The sequence below is a fragment of the Typopeltis vanoorti genome, chromosome 19, assembly GCF_054136105.1.
Source record: "Typopeltis vanoorti isolate ZY-2024b chromosome 19, IOZ_Tvanoo_1.0, whole genome shotgun sequence".
Taxonomy (NCBI): Eukaryota; Metazoa; Arthropoda; class Arachnida; order Uropygi; family Thelyphonidae; genus Typopeltis; species Typopeltis vanoorti.
The window spans coordinates 4,624,541-4,641,120 of record NC_143567.1 but is presented as its reverse complement, the minus strand read 5'-3'; the positions used below and the strand labels follow the sequence as shown (position 1 = coordinate 4,641,120).

Genomic DNA, 16,580 nt, shown 5'->3' with positions numbered 1-16,580 from the left:
GACAACGAGTTAAGTGTGGTTGTTCCATTGTATAATGCTATAATCAGACCACTTCCTGATTTCTGTTCAGGTCACCATGATTGAAGGGGATGAAATAATCTTGGGGGGGGATTCAGATACATATAACAAATATCAGGACTGTGCAGTGTTAATTGTAAGGATAGACGAGATGGAGGGTATGCAGACTGCAGAGTTTGGATAGAAGACAAAGGGTGGATGAGATAGAGATATTTAAGCTGCTGTCGGTTTATTATCTTAACAGGTTATTCATATGGTAGAATGAGAGGGAGCGATGACAAGGGCCATCCCTGGAAGTTGCAAAAGGGAGTGATGAATAAAAGGATAAGAAATGAGTCTTTTGCATAAAGCATGGTCTGGGCAAAGTCATTGTCAATGAGAGTTGTGAATGTGCAGACAGTGGATGAGTTAAATGGTATTATAGACTTTGTTTACATCCTGTGGTGTTTTGACATGAAAATAAAAATTACTAATATTCACTCAAATTAGATTTATATGTTGGATATGTGTGATGCTGATTAGCCAAATGTACCATAGCTATATCATTCAAGTTCTGTTTTATTAAAAGCAGAAAAGTGAGCATCACTATTAACTTGCCTGGGTGAGAATTCTTCCCTTCTAACATCTTTCAACTTTGAGATCTTTATCAATGGAAACAAGCTAATTGTCCAGACACCTTTGTTATTTTAAGTTATGGAACATTCCAAATTTGTTGATAACATAAAAACTGGTGCACAGATAATAGAAAGCAGTATTTCATCATTATAGTTGAATTCATAATCTTAAATTTTTGGGCTTCTAGCATTAAATACAAAATACACTGTTTGGAAATAAGTCAATGGTCATCATAATGTGAGGAACAAACAACCACAGCACTCATCTTAATAAGATGTACAGCCTCCTTTTGCTGCAGCAATTCTGTGTAGAATGACGATCATTGGGAATTTTCTACCATTCTTCACATGTAATGAGGTACCTCACAATATCATCTATTCTGGGCATTCATAAATAGTTTCTGAGAACACGTAGTATGCACACATGACCAAGTATTTTGCATATACTCTATAGATAAGTGATGTTTTGTATACATCTACATAAACGTTTCTAATTCAGTGGCCATTAGGTGTAGTGAAATCTGAAATTCTGCAGATCCTGAAGCCTTGAAACTGCAGTTCAGCAGCCAAATGAGAATGCTGTTTTTGGCCAAAGTAGAGTTGCATAAATAGGATGAAGAACTTTAGCATAAAGTGTTGTAATACTATCCGTATAAACTTTTGTCACAGCCAAGAGTTGCAAACAGAAGATACCAGCATCTGAGGAACGTGCCTGTCGACATTTCTGGCACACAGAAGTTGACGAATACTGGCCTTGGAACATCATATTTAGTGATGAAGAACATTTAGAGTTCCTTATTTGGGCTACAGAGAATTGCTATGCATTTCATTCGATAATAGTAACCGTACAGATAAGATTTATGGCCAGATTCTTTATCACACTGTTTTTAATTCAAAGAAATCCATACAACTGAACTTTTGACCTTCCCGCTGAAGGCTCATGGATGGGACATGTCGAGCAGTTTCGTCACTCCACAACTGCAGCAAAGAGGGTGCCTGAACACACCGGTGTTGATGCAAGATGGAGCATCTTCTCATACAGAACGTCAAGTTGAACCATTACTGCATCAACATTTCAGAGGATACTTATCAGTCACTCATTGTTAGTGAAATGTACACGAAGGCCAACACATTGAATATAGTCTCCAGATCATCCCAATCTCCTTAACAGCTCTCTGCAGTATGTCAGATCTGTTTCTTGTGTTGCATTTTATGAAATGAGCAAAATGAACATCAAATAAATTCATTTGGCATTGACTCTGATTTCACAATCACTTACCATCTGGTTCATGTTATTGCAATTTTCTTCATTTTATTTATCTTCAGTGGGATTCTTTTTATTCAGTTAATAGTTACTTTGCAAATTTGATGCTTGAAATTCACATTCAGTCACTCTTGTTCAAATTAGCATTCTCTACTAAAAATTGAATTTTTGTCCTAATTTTTCTAACTTTCATGATCTACAATTATGTACACCACTTTTTAATGTTAGGCACATATTTTTGATTCCATGGGAAATTTGTTCTTATTACTTTCTCTTCCATCTCTCGGTTCCTGTGCGAGTATTGAGGGAGGGGAGAGGATACTGTTTTTTGTCATGACTCACAAATGTGTGCTATGCTATGTTGGTATAAAGATATAATATAGCTCATGAAAATCTTCATACAATTCGGCATTTAATTTTTATAAATTCACGTTTCAACAATTGGAGACCCAAAGTATTTTATTTTACTCTTCTATAATTTAGTTAGAATATATTTATTCTATTTTCTGAGGCATGGACTTCCTGGGTTCCCATTGTTTACTGATTCATATACTTTCATTCCTTCCAAAACCTGCTTTGGCCAGATGATTCAGATTTCTTAAATTGTATTGCAGTAATGGGCTCCACTATGAAGAGAGCAAATTCAAGGTTCTTTCTTAATGGCAATAACTGAGTTACTACTAGATATATACATTCTCAGCATGACTATTTGCATAATTCCAGGGATAACTTATTTAGTTTTCTATTTCTGAGTTGGCAAAAAACTTTGGAATATCCTCTATGTATATTATGTTGAATCCTCTATGTATAATTTCTTAAATTACAATTTTTTTTTCTCTCACTTCAAAACCTTTATTTTTACAGCAATTTTGTTATGGTCTTAAATAACATGTTTAAGTAAAACTAAGTTTTGTTACTGTTAACGCGACTGTGATCTCATTTAATTGCTTACTCTTTTTTTTTTTTTTCCTAACCACAACTTGAAACTGAGCGAGAAGAACCAACAAAATTAACTAAATGAAGATATGACACATGGAAATGACAGGAAGAATTACAGGTAATTATAACTGAAAAATCCTTTGTAAAATCTGTAAATAACATTAAAATATTTTATATTACATATTTTATTTAGCAACATACATTCCTTCATCAATCTACAGGTAATTATTCTCTTATTTCATCATTGAGTTATCAGCTTTTCCAGGATCGTTAAACTTCCACAACAACATCTAAATTTGTGTTGCTTTCTTAAGAAATACTTAATTATAGTAATATTTTACAGAATTGTTGAGATTTATCCACATACAGGGTGAAAATTAGACATTTGCTCACATAAGTTGCTTGGAAAGAAGTAAATGGATACCATAGTGCCCACCTTTATATGTAGGACTTCCTTTCACTGCGATGATTGCAGCAATCCAAAGGGGCATATTTTACACAAGTGTACAAAGCAATCAATGAGAATTTTGGACAATTCTTCCTGTAGGCATATAATGAATCCTGGACTGTTAAGTGGGACAGACATCCCTTGACCTCACCTGATGCTCTAGTTCATCCCACAGATGTTCAATAGGATTGACATCAGGACTCAATGAAGGCCAGTCAAGTGTGGTGATGGTTATGTCCACAAACCACACTGTTACATCATCAGCCTTGTGACACTGCATTGTCTTACTTTTTATTTATTCGTATGGGGATTCCTCCTTTCTCCCAAGTCATTTTTAGGGGAGAGGGGAAGGGGGGAATCTTCTTACTGAAAGAGACAATGGTTAGTTTCATAGAAATGCTACAAAGTAGGAAGGCATCGCATTATCCAAAAAGTCCAAGATATCTCTCAGAATTTGTTCATGGCTCCACATATAGAGGTCCAAGGTCAAATCCAAGAAAAACAGAACCATGCCATGAAACCACCACTTCTGAATTTCATAGTTATGATTATGCACTCTGGTAAAAGATACCCACTGGGCATTTGCCACACCCACACTTGTCCATCTGCTCAGTAGAGGTGTAATTCATTGCTCTATGACACAGCTTTCCAAGCTTCCACATCTCACTGTACACTCTTTGCAGCACTGAATGTGCATGTTGGTTTGGGTTATGTGGGACTTGCATATTGTGGTCCTCCTGTGGAAACTCATGTTGTGTGCCTTCGTTCTCAATGTCTTTGTGCAGATTCATGTACTAGTTGATTGCCAAAACTCTGCAATCAACCTGTTGGCCATTGAATGGTGGCTTTTACATATTATCCTTCATTGCACCCTATGGTCACAGTTGATGATTGTGGTGGGTTGTCTACTGTGGATACCACTCACAACTGACTCCCTGTGCTTCCATCTCAGCATGGTATCACTGATTGTTGACTAGGGATAGGTCAATTGGTCAACAGTTTTCTAAACAGATAGGCTTGCAGCACAGCATCCTATCACAATGCCTCTCGTAGCCATTTCACCAAGACATGGTGCACTGACTTGGGAGCATCATATTCCTCCAATTTATACTAGCTAAAATTGCATGACTCGTTACATGACACAATGCACCTTGTCCAGTTGGGGGTGTTCATTAACCTCTGTCCAAGCAGTGTACAAATACATAGTACGTATTCGGAAATGAAATTCTTAAGATTTGAACTACTGTTCTCATCATGATAGTCCATATTCTAAATCATGATTGTCTTATGCATTTTATTTATTATTTTATTATTATTATTTGTTTTGTAACTGCCTCTTTGATTTGTTTTGAGCTTCATATAGTATTTTTTTTTAATATAATTTATCATTTGTTTGGTTCAGATATCTGTCACTTAAATATTCTATCCCATTCTGTTTCACTTTTCTTCTCTTCATTTTATTTAGTATTTTTTTATATAATTTCTAGTAAACTAGTATGTTTTGCAGTTACGGTAATTTGCATTTTTGACTATACTGTTATGGGAACTGTGGTTTATATAATGTTCCCTAGATTCCATTTTTATAAATCTGTTGTCTATATTCCATTTATCATTGTCTCTTTACTGCTCTCTCTCCAGATAAATTTTGAACACCTGGAAATTATCACTCACCAATTCATACAAAAAAATCTACTGTTCACTCCTTGCTCACACCTTCCTTCTACTGTTTCCAGGAATGGTCCATTGTTCTCCTTTTGCCTCCAGAAGAAGAACAATGAACCATTCTATCAAAAACCTCATCTACCTTATTTTGATAATTATCCCTTATCAAGTTATGTCTTGATAAAGCAATCCCTCCCTCTTTCTACTCAGTGAATCTGTAATACTCTATGGGAGGAGTTATACTGGAGGAAGTAGGGGAGACGAGAGATCTGGGGTTGACGATTGATAGAAACCTGAAATTTAGAGGACATATTGCCAAGGTGGTGAAGCTAACACAGAGGATTGCTGCAATAATGAGAAGGACACTGACCTGCAGAGATAAGAGTTATCATTCCGTTGTATAAGTCTCTGATCATACCACACTTAGACTATTGTTCTCAGATTTGGTCCCCAGGATTTGAAGGGAATAAATTAACTGTGGAAAGGGTACAAAGACGGATAACAAAGATGGTTTCAGGACTGTACCATGTTATGAGGATCGGCTGAGTGAATGTGGACTGCAGAGTTTGGTGGATAGAAGAAGGAGAGGTGATATGATTGAGACTTTTAAACTGTTGAGAGGTGGTTACATGTTTGACACTGGGGAGTTTTTTGCGCTTGGTTGAACAGCGGGAAGGAGTGATGACAAGAGGCCTTCCCTGGAAGTTACGAAAGAAAACTGTTTGTAAGAGGGTGAGGAGTGGTTTCTTTGCATGGAGGGTGGTTGAGCCATGGAATGCATTGCCTGATGGAGTGGTGAGAGCGAGAACGGTCAATGAGTTTAAGGTGTGGTATGATAGATTTTGTTTCTCAGGGGAGACCTCCCCTCAATGAGTCTTGATAGACTTTGTGTTCCTTAGGAAGGACCTCCCACGATGAGTCTTTTGACTCCATGGAGGCCTGAATAATAATAATAATAATAAATTTGGATTCTCTCAGTCTGTTCTCATTCTTCATTCCCAAGACCTGAAGCTGACTTAGTTGTCTCTATCTCCTTTCCAGCAGCTCTTCCTTTCAAATATTAAAGTGAACTAAATCTGCACTGTCCTCACAATTTTAACAAAAATGCTCTGAAATTTCACATCTCTATCCACCATCACCACCAGATCCCTCATCCTATCTAAGATATCTTGGAACATTCCCTTAAGACACCTTATACCTTATTCTGCCATCTAATCCTCTTGCTTTATTGATATCAAGTTTACTCAGTAAATCATTCTTCCTGCTCACTCATCATCAGTAGTAGTTATCCTACCAATTCTCCCTGCTCTTGAGTTATATACATGTGACATTCACAAGGATTTAATTCATTGTTTAACACCTAATTACGAGTATATCCTCAGTGGTTATCATTATTACTGACCAACATCCTCCCATAATCATTCTTCCTTCTATTGGCCTCATATTGAAAAAACTCCCTAGGATGTCTTTTTGCCTTATTTGATAACTGCTGTTCATGCTGCACTCTTGTTACCCGTAACAAGCCTTGTTTAAAGGTAACAAATGCTTTCCTTGTTCTCCTTATGTTGCCACTGATCTTGTGCTCCCATCATGTGAAGCATGCAATCTCTTCCAGATTGCATTATTCACTTCTTCACTCATCCATTTTACACCTCCTTTATTTAATCTTCTGACCTTTAAAATACATTCATTGCCTCTGCCAGATAGTTCCTAAGTATGGGACCAAGCAGCATTGATTTCCTTCCCATTTAATTCCTCATACCATGATATAACTGTAAGTCAACTGAGTTTGTCAAAATCACCTTCCTTATAGTTCTACAGCTCTTTCATTAAAGTCCTCATATGCCTAGCGACCACTCAAATGACATTCATGGTCACTTTCACCAACTGTGGGAAGATTTGACACTTCATTCATCTAATAATATCCTCTTGGATAATCAAATACAAATCCTCAATTCCTGTGTGTCCTCTGTTGCATTCTGCCTGAAATAGTCATCCCTCAAAACCTCAAGAAATTCATCCTGTTTAGTTCCAGACTATATACTCATGCCAGCATATATTACCATAATGCTCACCCTTATTTTATTAGTCAGACCAATATGCCTACACATTTCTTTTTCACTGCCTTCCAGATTACCAGGTTATAGCAATATCCTACTAAATATTTCATCCTGTCACCTCTGCTTTTCACCATTCTGCTTCAACACTATTGTCACTATTTGCTCCTTGTATCACCATCTTTGATGGGCACAAATCCTCTGCAATCAACAGCACTGCTCACTTTTTTGCCGTGGATGAATTAACTATCAAATACTACAGTTTCATTCCACTTGTTTCAAAAGCATCTTTCATTTGTGAATATGCACACTAGTTCTTTTGTTTTTATAAGAAGTTCTACACCTTGCTTCTATGACTCCTCCATACCCCCCCCCTCGGCCATTCCTCTTTATCAATACTGATGTTACTCTCCTGAGACCTAAATGTTTCCTGCACATGCTTTATTATCTTAATCCTTCCTTGCACATTCATTATCTACGTGAAACCTTGTACATTTCTCAGGAAGTGTATCCCTCTTATTCTATTCACACTTGCCTCTCCATTTACAAATTCCCTAACCTTACTCTCATCTCTCCAATAGCCCATCGCTTTCATACAGCTCTATATGTCCCTCAAATTCATCCCATAAATTCTCAAAATGCTCCTTTCTCCTCAAAATGCTCCTTTAACTCTGCTAGCATACTATTCCATAATCTTTGCTCACTGTCTCAACTCATTATCATACCTAGGCAACATGCTTAACTACCTTGCCTACCACACTTATCTTTCAATCTCCTTGATACAGCCTCCTGATATCCATCCTTGCATTCTCCTTACCAACCAGATATTTATGCCAACTATCGCTATCAACACTATTGTTCCTCTACTCTTATCCAGTTCACCCTGCTCATAACTCTAAAAATGCTGAATAATTACAGTGACATGTCATGGAGTAAATGGGTTTATTAAGAAAGAAATATGTTTATGCAAGATGATGTGCACATCCACAACAATTGATGGAATCTTGGTGGAATAAAGCATTGATGATACATTACATGCTCAAAATAGGCACCTTGCCTTTCAATTCAGGTTTTACAGTGCATGCAAAGATTCTCTGCCATCTCGTAGATCAAGTGTTGGGATATCTGCTGTACTTGTCGTGTAATTTTATCTCTTATCTCCTGATCTCATATCAAGTGATGTGAGATCAGGAGAACGTGAAGGTTATGGGAATTCTGTATACCTCAAAATGAGCCTCCTGGGAAAGTGTTCTGATACTTCGGCTCTAGAACCACATGTGTGACGGGTTGCTCCATCCTGTTGTGATACCTAATGCACAAAATGGAATGTTTTTTGCATGACACATCCTGGGTGAGCAGAATCACTATTCAATGTCACAATTACACCATCCCATTCAATGAAGTGAGGCCCAATTATTCCATGGCCGGAAACCGCACACCAGTTCACTTGACCATATTGTTTAATTTAAGTCTCAGCACTGGGTTAGTTCCGAGGGGATAGAAAAAGGGGAAAAAAGTTCTGTTGCATAAAGGCGGTTTCAATTTCTCGTGAACAAATTCAGGTCTCTAAATGAAGAAACCTATAGATTTGTTTGTTTACAACCACTTAGATGGAAATGCGCTTCATCCAAGAATCAGACATTATGGAGGAAGAACAGATTTTCAACACATTGGTCAGCATGCGTGCACAGGTATTCCTGCCATTCAGCATAATCTGTTGCTGTTAAACACTGAACAACCTGAATGACTATGAAATTGCACCCAGCTCCTTAAGGATACTCGTAGTGACAGTGCAAGTGTTCCAAGTTTTACTGCTGTTCGGCATTGACAGTGTTTTGGAAACTGTAACTGTTGACACTATTGCTTGGGGTATGTTTACGAAAACGATGAACAAACTGTTCACAAATATATTGTGAACTTGGATCATTTGATATACCAACTCCACATGAACGAAAATAATGCTCAACAATAAACGTCTTTTCTTCTAACATCAACACCAATGCTACAGTTAAAAGTAATGGTATAAACTCTACATGTGCATATTAACTACTGATCACAAGCTATCATACAGCCATATTTCAATAAGATATCCTCTATCACCATAAAATTTTAAAATTTAACATTCTTTTCACGGTTCTCTTCACCACCTTAAATAAGCAGTATTATCCTTCTTTTAATCTTCTGCAATGTTTTGAAGTGCACTCATAAATTTTTGCATTTAACCATGCCAAACATGACATGACAACCTTTTGCTAGATATGCATAAATAGTAGTAGTTCAATGGTTTGCATCAAATTCATCTCTTAGAAATATCCATAAACACATCTGTGGGATTGGATGGTATACCAGCTTGAGTCTTACCTGAAGCGGCAAAGGAATTGTCAGTTCCCTTGACCATATTGTTTATTTTAAGTCTCGGCTCTGGGTTAGTCCCGAGGGGATGGAAAGAGGGGGGGAGTTTCATTGCATAAAAGAGGTTCCAAGACTGCTGTTGCAAATTACCGACCGATCAGCATATCAGGAATCATTGTCAAGGTTTTGGAGATATTAATCAAGAGCAAATACAGAAATGGATACATGAAAATGGGATACTGTATGGAGGACAGCATGGTTTTGTGAAAGGTAGATCATGCCTCAGTAACTTGCTCACGTTTTATGATACAGTGAGGGCTGAACTGGATAAGGGTAATGGATTACTGCTGGACTTTGCTAAGGCCTTTGACAGGATACCACATGGAATTCTAATCAGTAAACTGCAGCACATGGGGATGGATAGGAGGATGGTTGATGGAGAGATATCAGAGAGTAGTTTATTCAGGAGTGGAGTCCAAAAGAAGGCCTGATACTAGTAGTGTGCAGCAAGGTTCTGTTCTTGGGCCACTGCTATTTAATTTGTTCATTAATGACATAGGAAAGGATCTAAGAGGAACTGTTCATTTATTTGCTGATGATGCAAAGTTGGGAAGAGCAATAGTGAATGCACATGATGTCAAAATTTTGCAGGATGATTTGGATAGATTGGCAGTCTGGGCTAACGAGAATGGATGTCAGTTTAATGTAGCAAAGTGTAATGTTATTCATTTTGGGGTGAAAAAATTAGCAGCAGTATATCACATTAGTGGAACTGTACTCCAGGAGGTTGTGAAGCCTGAGATATGGGGCGTGTTGGTGGATAGGAAGTTGAAGTTTAAGGGGGCACATAGTAAAAGTGGCTAAATCAGCACATCAGATCACTTGGTTACTGAAGAATACTTTGATGAGCAGAGATAAGCAAGTTATTGTTCCTCTGTATCGAGCCTTGATAAGACCCCTATCTTGACTACTGGGCCCCTCGGTTCCTTCTTGATGGGGAGGAGGTAGAGAGAATCCAAAGGTGAGTGACCAAGATGATAGCTGGTCTATGGAATGAACCTTCCAAGAAAAGGTTGAAGATCTGTGGGTCACAGAAATTGGTTGATAGGCAGAAAAGGAGTGATATGATTGAGACATTCAAATTACTGAAGGGTTTTTATAAGATTAATTCAGAGGAAATTTTTCAGAACAAGTCTGGTGATGGGAGAACTAGGGGCCATCAATGGAAACTGAGCAAGAGTGTAGTTAGCAAGGGTGTTAGAACTAGGTTATTACTTGGAGAGTGGTGAATGAGTGGAATAAGCTGACAGAGTTTGTTGTGGATGACATGACTGTAAATGAGTTCAAAGTATGATAGATACTGTGTGAATGCCGAATAGTTGTTCTTGATGTGATGTTTAGGGCCTCTCTTGATGAGTCTAAGGACTCCTTGAGTTGCCTATAATAATAATAGTAGGGGTGGGATGGATTGTGTTCTTGAGAATCGCCTCGTGTATCAAAATATTGTAGTTATTTATTTTAGCAATTAATGCATCTTTAGATTGTCTGCTGAAGTTCAGCCCGTAAGTGGCTGAAAGCTACTTTCAACTTATGATTGTAACCTCCTTCCGCTATCTTTGTTTTGAAGATAAATTCATTCAGTGGCAACATGATCTACATCCGCAGCATCGTCAGTCAAGTTTCTGCGGAACGCATAGCGACTTATAGTGGTCGAACCACCCACAACTTCCAGCAAAAGATGTCGGTTGCTTTTCGCCTTCTCCCCAGACAAAGGGACAGTCACACGAGAGAATCCATATAGTTAACATCATTTTCATAATTGCATTGACGATTCAGCGCTGTTGTGCATTTGTCAGTTATTTATCACTGTAGAATCGCTCAATCCAGTCATCCTTTGAATGTCAGCTACGTTCACCTTCATCAAACCGATTCAGAACTTCCCATTTTACCGCTGAAGAATGGGATTTCCTAGGCCTTCTCTTTACATTCTTCTTTTCACTTACTTTCCTTTCTTGCCAGAAATCTTAAAGGTCGCAACATTTTTTGCAGATACAGACGATACTGGATGTACTAATAAAGCAGTAGGAACACAAAATGCTCAGACCTGGGTAGAAAAAAGCGCATGCGCCAATACTTCCACACCTTGGATAGAAAACAGCTATACTCCTTATGTATCGTAATAATAAACACGGATAACGAAATCACGTATAACAGAGTTACCACCTCTACTTAATATTAACTTTGGCAGCAAAATTTAACCATTCTGTACTTTTTATTATTTTGTTAGTACTTATTATTACTTATTAGCACTTATTACTTTATTTATAATAATAAATTTAATAAAGATGTTGGAACATTTTTTTAGGAAAATTTTGAAAATGAAGAGAACATTTAGATTTAGCATTTATATTTATAACCCATTTTCTTAGGTTAGCTGATACTCTTCGCGAGACAAGTCAGCGCTCGTAATTTCTAAACTCTAATCGTAAGGAATATGAAATGCCTAATAAAACAAGCGGCTAAAGTTGCTTGTACTTTTCGAGTATTTAACCGTACAGGAATGATTTGGATTTAACGGGAAATGATTAACACATGTTCGATGTATAGAAGTCAAGAGAGGTGGCCATCATTTTCATAGCATTGCGTTATTGACTGTAAATTATTTTGCTACATTTGACGTCTTACAATTTTACTTCTCCTAAAAACCCATTTATTCAACACGCATCTCCAAAAATTCATACCATTTTAGGATTTCGTTTTTCCGACTTCGTAGAAGAAATACTTGCATACTGAATATTTGTACGAAGTGGTCATTTCTGTATTTCATTATTTTATGCGGCCTTGTGAAAAATATGAAAATTAGTTATTCCACATTTCTATTGCAAATCAATACAAATAATAAAATTACATAAATTGTGATGTAATTTCTATTGTAATAAAATAGAAATTTTATTTTAAAAAAAATTATTGCAATGACATCTTTTAGTGTTTGTTTCTTCCATGAACTTTTAAGGTTTATTTGAAATGAGCCTCACTCAAAAATTTTATTTCTTTTCAGAAACAAAGATTAGTCGGTCTCTGCTTAATGAAGTTCGTTTACATAACTTTTGTTCCTGAAACTTTGTGGAGCCTGGTTTTTAAACATTCAAGTCGATTCTGTCCACAATGAAGGAGAAAAGTTTTCTATGCCTTTCTCTGATCAATGAGATGAACCAGTCTTTGCCTGATTTTGTAGGGTTTTTCGTCCCGGTAACGCGGGTTTTTAATCCCGCAAAATAGGTAAAGCTGTAACATCCATTGACTTCTAATGTACGCCTTTTATCTGTGTTATATGAAGTGCTACATTGCAACTCCGTGTCACCAATGTATGCTATCATAAATCTTGTAAATTGCGTCTCAATGCCAAGACTCAAATTGAAATCCAAAAGAAATGTAACGACGTTCTTATGTATAGCCACATGGAATTAGAAACCAGTTATAATTCTCAATTGTAGAATGTTTTAATTGGCAAATGAAGTGTCGAATAAAAATGTCACTGTCAGCATTCGAACGTGTCGTTCCTTAGTAAGCGAATCCAGTCACGTGTCATATCTGCAGTAAAATAGCATTGCCTGTCTTTAAGGGCCGCTTATCGGTGAGTCTCAATTAATTGTAACCGGTTAATATCACAAAATAGTAAAAGTGGAATTTTTTTTCTTATCCCTCCCCCCCTTCTAGCACTCCACAAAAATCAGTTCTGAATGTATTGTCGAATACGCAATGTTAAAAAAAAAAAAATAGTGTAAGGGTATTAAAAATAGCAAAGAGACTGGACAACCGACGTGCAATGGAGACTTTCATGTCACATGCATCTTTGGACAAATAATTATGATTAATATGTGGTAAATTAGAGAATGAAAAGCTTATATTTTAAAGTATATATATATATTTTAAAGCTGTGGGTGAAATTTGCATTTTGTAAGTAAATGAGATTTTCGCCAGTCCTATGAGCTACTAGTGAAATATCCACAGAAATCATGAACTTAAATAAAGGATGCATACTTAAGTGTTTCAGCTGTTTTAACCAGTTTTGCATGAAAGTTTCTTTCCTCCTTCCATGTGATCGCTTCAGTTGAATTAACCGATTTTATTCTGGAACGAAACTGACGCGGTCATATTTATTTCGGTCACTATGATACGTGTATGCTAGTGGATGTCAAATATGGCGCAGTGCGATGCAAAGAGACTGGACAACCGACGTGCAACGGAGACTTCCATGTCACATGCATCTTGAGACAGATCGTTCTGGCAGATCATGTTAAGTGTGGAAGAAGTTCCTTTTTATGTACCCCACAAAATACTTTTTAAATTTTCTCCAATCAGACGATATGTAATCGTGTCATGTTCCTTCACACACACTTCTCAGTCCACCTGTTCTTCGCATAAATACATTATATCACGTATCTATATCTTAGAATGTTCAAGCTAGGTTTATGGAACTGGACTGAAGTGTTCTCGGCAGCTGAGATGAAATAAGAAAAACATTAGATCTCCCCCATCCCATCAGTCATTACACTAATTTTTTTTTTCTCAGTATAAATACTAATTCTTCCCTTAACTTTGATTCTTAAGAAAGCATTTAATTCAACTCCATGGGTGAAAAAAGAGGAACCGAAATCTTAATTTTTCTTAACGATTTTAAATGTGTAAATTCGTAGTTGTGGTGCAGAGTTTTCTTTATTATTTTTTCCCTGTCTATTAGGCTCACTACGTTCATCTTTTGAATGTATGATCTGTTTCCTGCGAATAAAACGGATATCCATGTCCGCACGGTTAGCCTAGTGGGTGACTATGCGCTTCGCAACCATATGCCTGGGAAAGGGGTGTCCTGGGTTCGATTCTCGTCTCTGACGTGAGGACCTTAAGGATATTTCTCAGACATAGCCAAGTTAGCGGAACGTGGACAGCAGAGTTTTTTTTTTTTATTTATAAATAAGTTTATCTGGGATTTTCCTCCTGCAAGCAGGCAAACCAGTCCCGTGAACACAGGAATCTACAGCCACAGGATATACCAAGAGGCATAGGGCTAGTCACCTTATCCTCGGGACGGGTACGACTTAGAAGAGCTTAATATAGCCATGTAACAGGCCAATAGGCCTAATATGTAGAAGGGAGAATAAGAAAACGGATATCCAAGTTCCATATGAATGCTTCATTTCTTTCCAACGTCCATTTCATCCACTGGTATACGCTTTAGTCCAATAACCCTTCCCCCCTTTGGGATTACCATCAAAATAGATTATTTATCAGTTATACTAATTATGCGTTAACAACTAATTCGAAACCTTACGATGTCACCGAAAACGCCAGTTACAATGGGATACGAAAACAATTGGGAGTTGTGCTTCGAACGTCTGAATTTAATGGTCTGGACCTTTGGAAGATAGGGGATTTTCGGGTTTAAAGATTAAACCTTAGCAAGAATGCAAGTGAATAGGATTGCTGTATATTGGAGGCTCCAATAACAATTACAGCATAAGTCAAATACTGACGTACTTGAACTAGAAAGGTAGCAAATCTGACTGAACAATGAAAGGATTGGCGAGGTCTATGATGATCTTTTTTGTTCCGAAAAGTGGTATCTTTAATAACTGGATTTAGTTTATGAATGTGGTCATCTTTATAGCTAGGAATGCAGGAAAGAATAATTAGGAAATTGCGATTACATTTTTATTATTGAAAAGTGCATGGTTGAAGATTCTTTCAGACAAATTTGGAAATGCAAGTTGAATTACTTGCGTTTCCTTTTTTTTTTTCCCAGCTTCAGTGGTTTTTCCATGGCTATTTAAAATCTTGAATTTCTAGTTATGAATGTTCTCATTTATATCTAAATCACAGATAACTTTTGATGCCAAAATTAATTAAAAATATCATAGCTGTTTTTATTTGTCGAAATCTTGCACTGAAGTCTTCCTCCTAATATTTTAATTCATACACCACACAGGTACTAGCGCATTAACTCTGTGAATGAAGGACTCAGACTAGGAGAATTTTACTGACATGTTATATGGGAGTTGGCGATCCGGGATATTCTTTTAGTTAGGAGTTAACTCTTGTCAAATAGGTGTAAGATCTCCATTGCTCGTCACTTCTGGTACGACTTCCACACTCATCCTCGTTTTCTTAAACTGCCACATACACTACCAGTTGATAACCGTCTCTTCGTGATATCGGCGTTCTCTGTGGTATTGCCTAATATTTATTGAAGGAATTGTGGAAATTGCCATATTTATGCTAATAAAAATGCATTCAATGGCTTTATCTTCTCTTCTAAAAGCTGTTTTTTCTTTTAGATTCGTATTCCACACTCCCCATGCAGAAGGTTAGAAGCCATCCTCTTAGAAACTGCACTCTTCTGCAATAAAGCAGCTGTGCTATTTATATGAATATACGCGACGTACAAGAGTTAAATATTATTATGCAGATCAATGAATTCAACACCTGAACACTGTTAATTTCTCCAGTACTCATTCCGTGTGTGGGTGGAGGGAGAGCAAGTACCATGATGGAGTCGTAGCGAGTCATTTGATGCATAGCCTTGGGCTCGCATTCCGTCTAGTTTATAATGGTTTTTCACCAGACATCGAATTAGCCGATCCATTATGTGGTACTCCATCCCACATAACAAATTGGCCAAAAGAGCACATTCAGTTTACAGATATAACGCACTGCCCTGAAAACTTTAGTTTCTTCAACCAAACAGCAGCAAAATTTATGGAAAATTTTGTGAAATCGTACCGGAGAAAACAATAACCTGAAAATTGGAATTATTATATTTGATTAATATTGTCATGTAAGCATGAAGGCAATTTGAAATTCCAGTGGAATGCATAAACTATGGGACTTTTGCATAAGGATCTGCAATGAGTCTTCTGTGCAAAAGTACTCTTAAACTTACAGTCTACCATTAATTGTCTGGACACACCTGTTATTTGAAGTTTTGGAACATTCCAGATTTGATAACATAAAAACCGGTGGACAAGATAATAAGAAGCAGTATTTCATCGTAGCAGTTGAAAAAGGTAGTATGGCAACACGACATGAACTCGGTGACATCGAGAGATCGCTGGCTGTCACATTGGTGCCATTGCCGCTCAACTGGAATATCTAAAATCAATGACTGGCGATGTTATCAACTAATGGAGACGTTCTGGCATCACTAGAAAAACACTCGGGGCGGCCGCCAA

General features: G+C 37.2%; 1 long non-coding RNA gene across 2 annotated transcripts in view; it reads left to right on the top strand.

Moving 5' to 3' along the window:
* The first annotated feature begins 607 nt into the window (after positions 1-607).
* The window catches only part of LOC150095828 (uncharacterized), a 73,663-nt gene continuing 57,690 nt past the window's right edge, over positions 608-16,580 (top strand). For both annotated transcript variants that reach the window (XR_016549908.1, XR_016549907.1), the window contains exon 1: positions 608-2,953. This is a non-coding gene — a long non-coding RNA (uncharacterized LOC150095828). The remainder of the gene's footprint in view (positions 2,954-16,580) is intronic.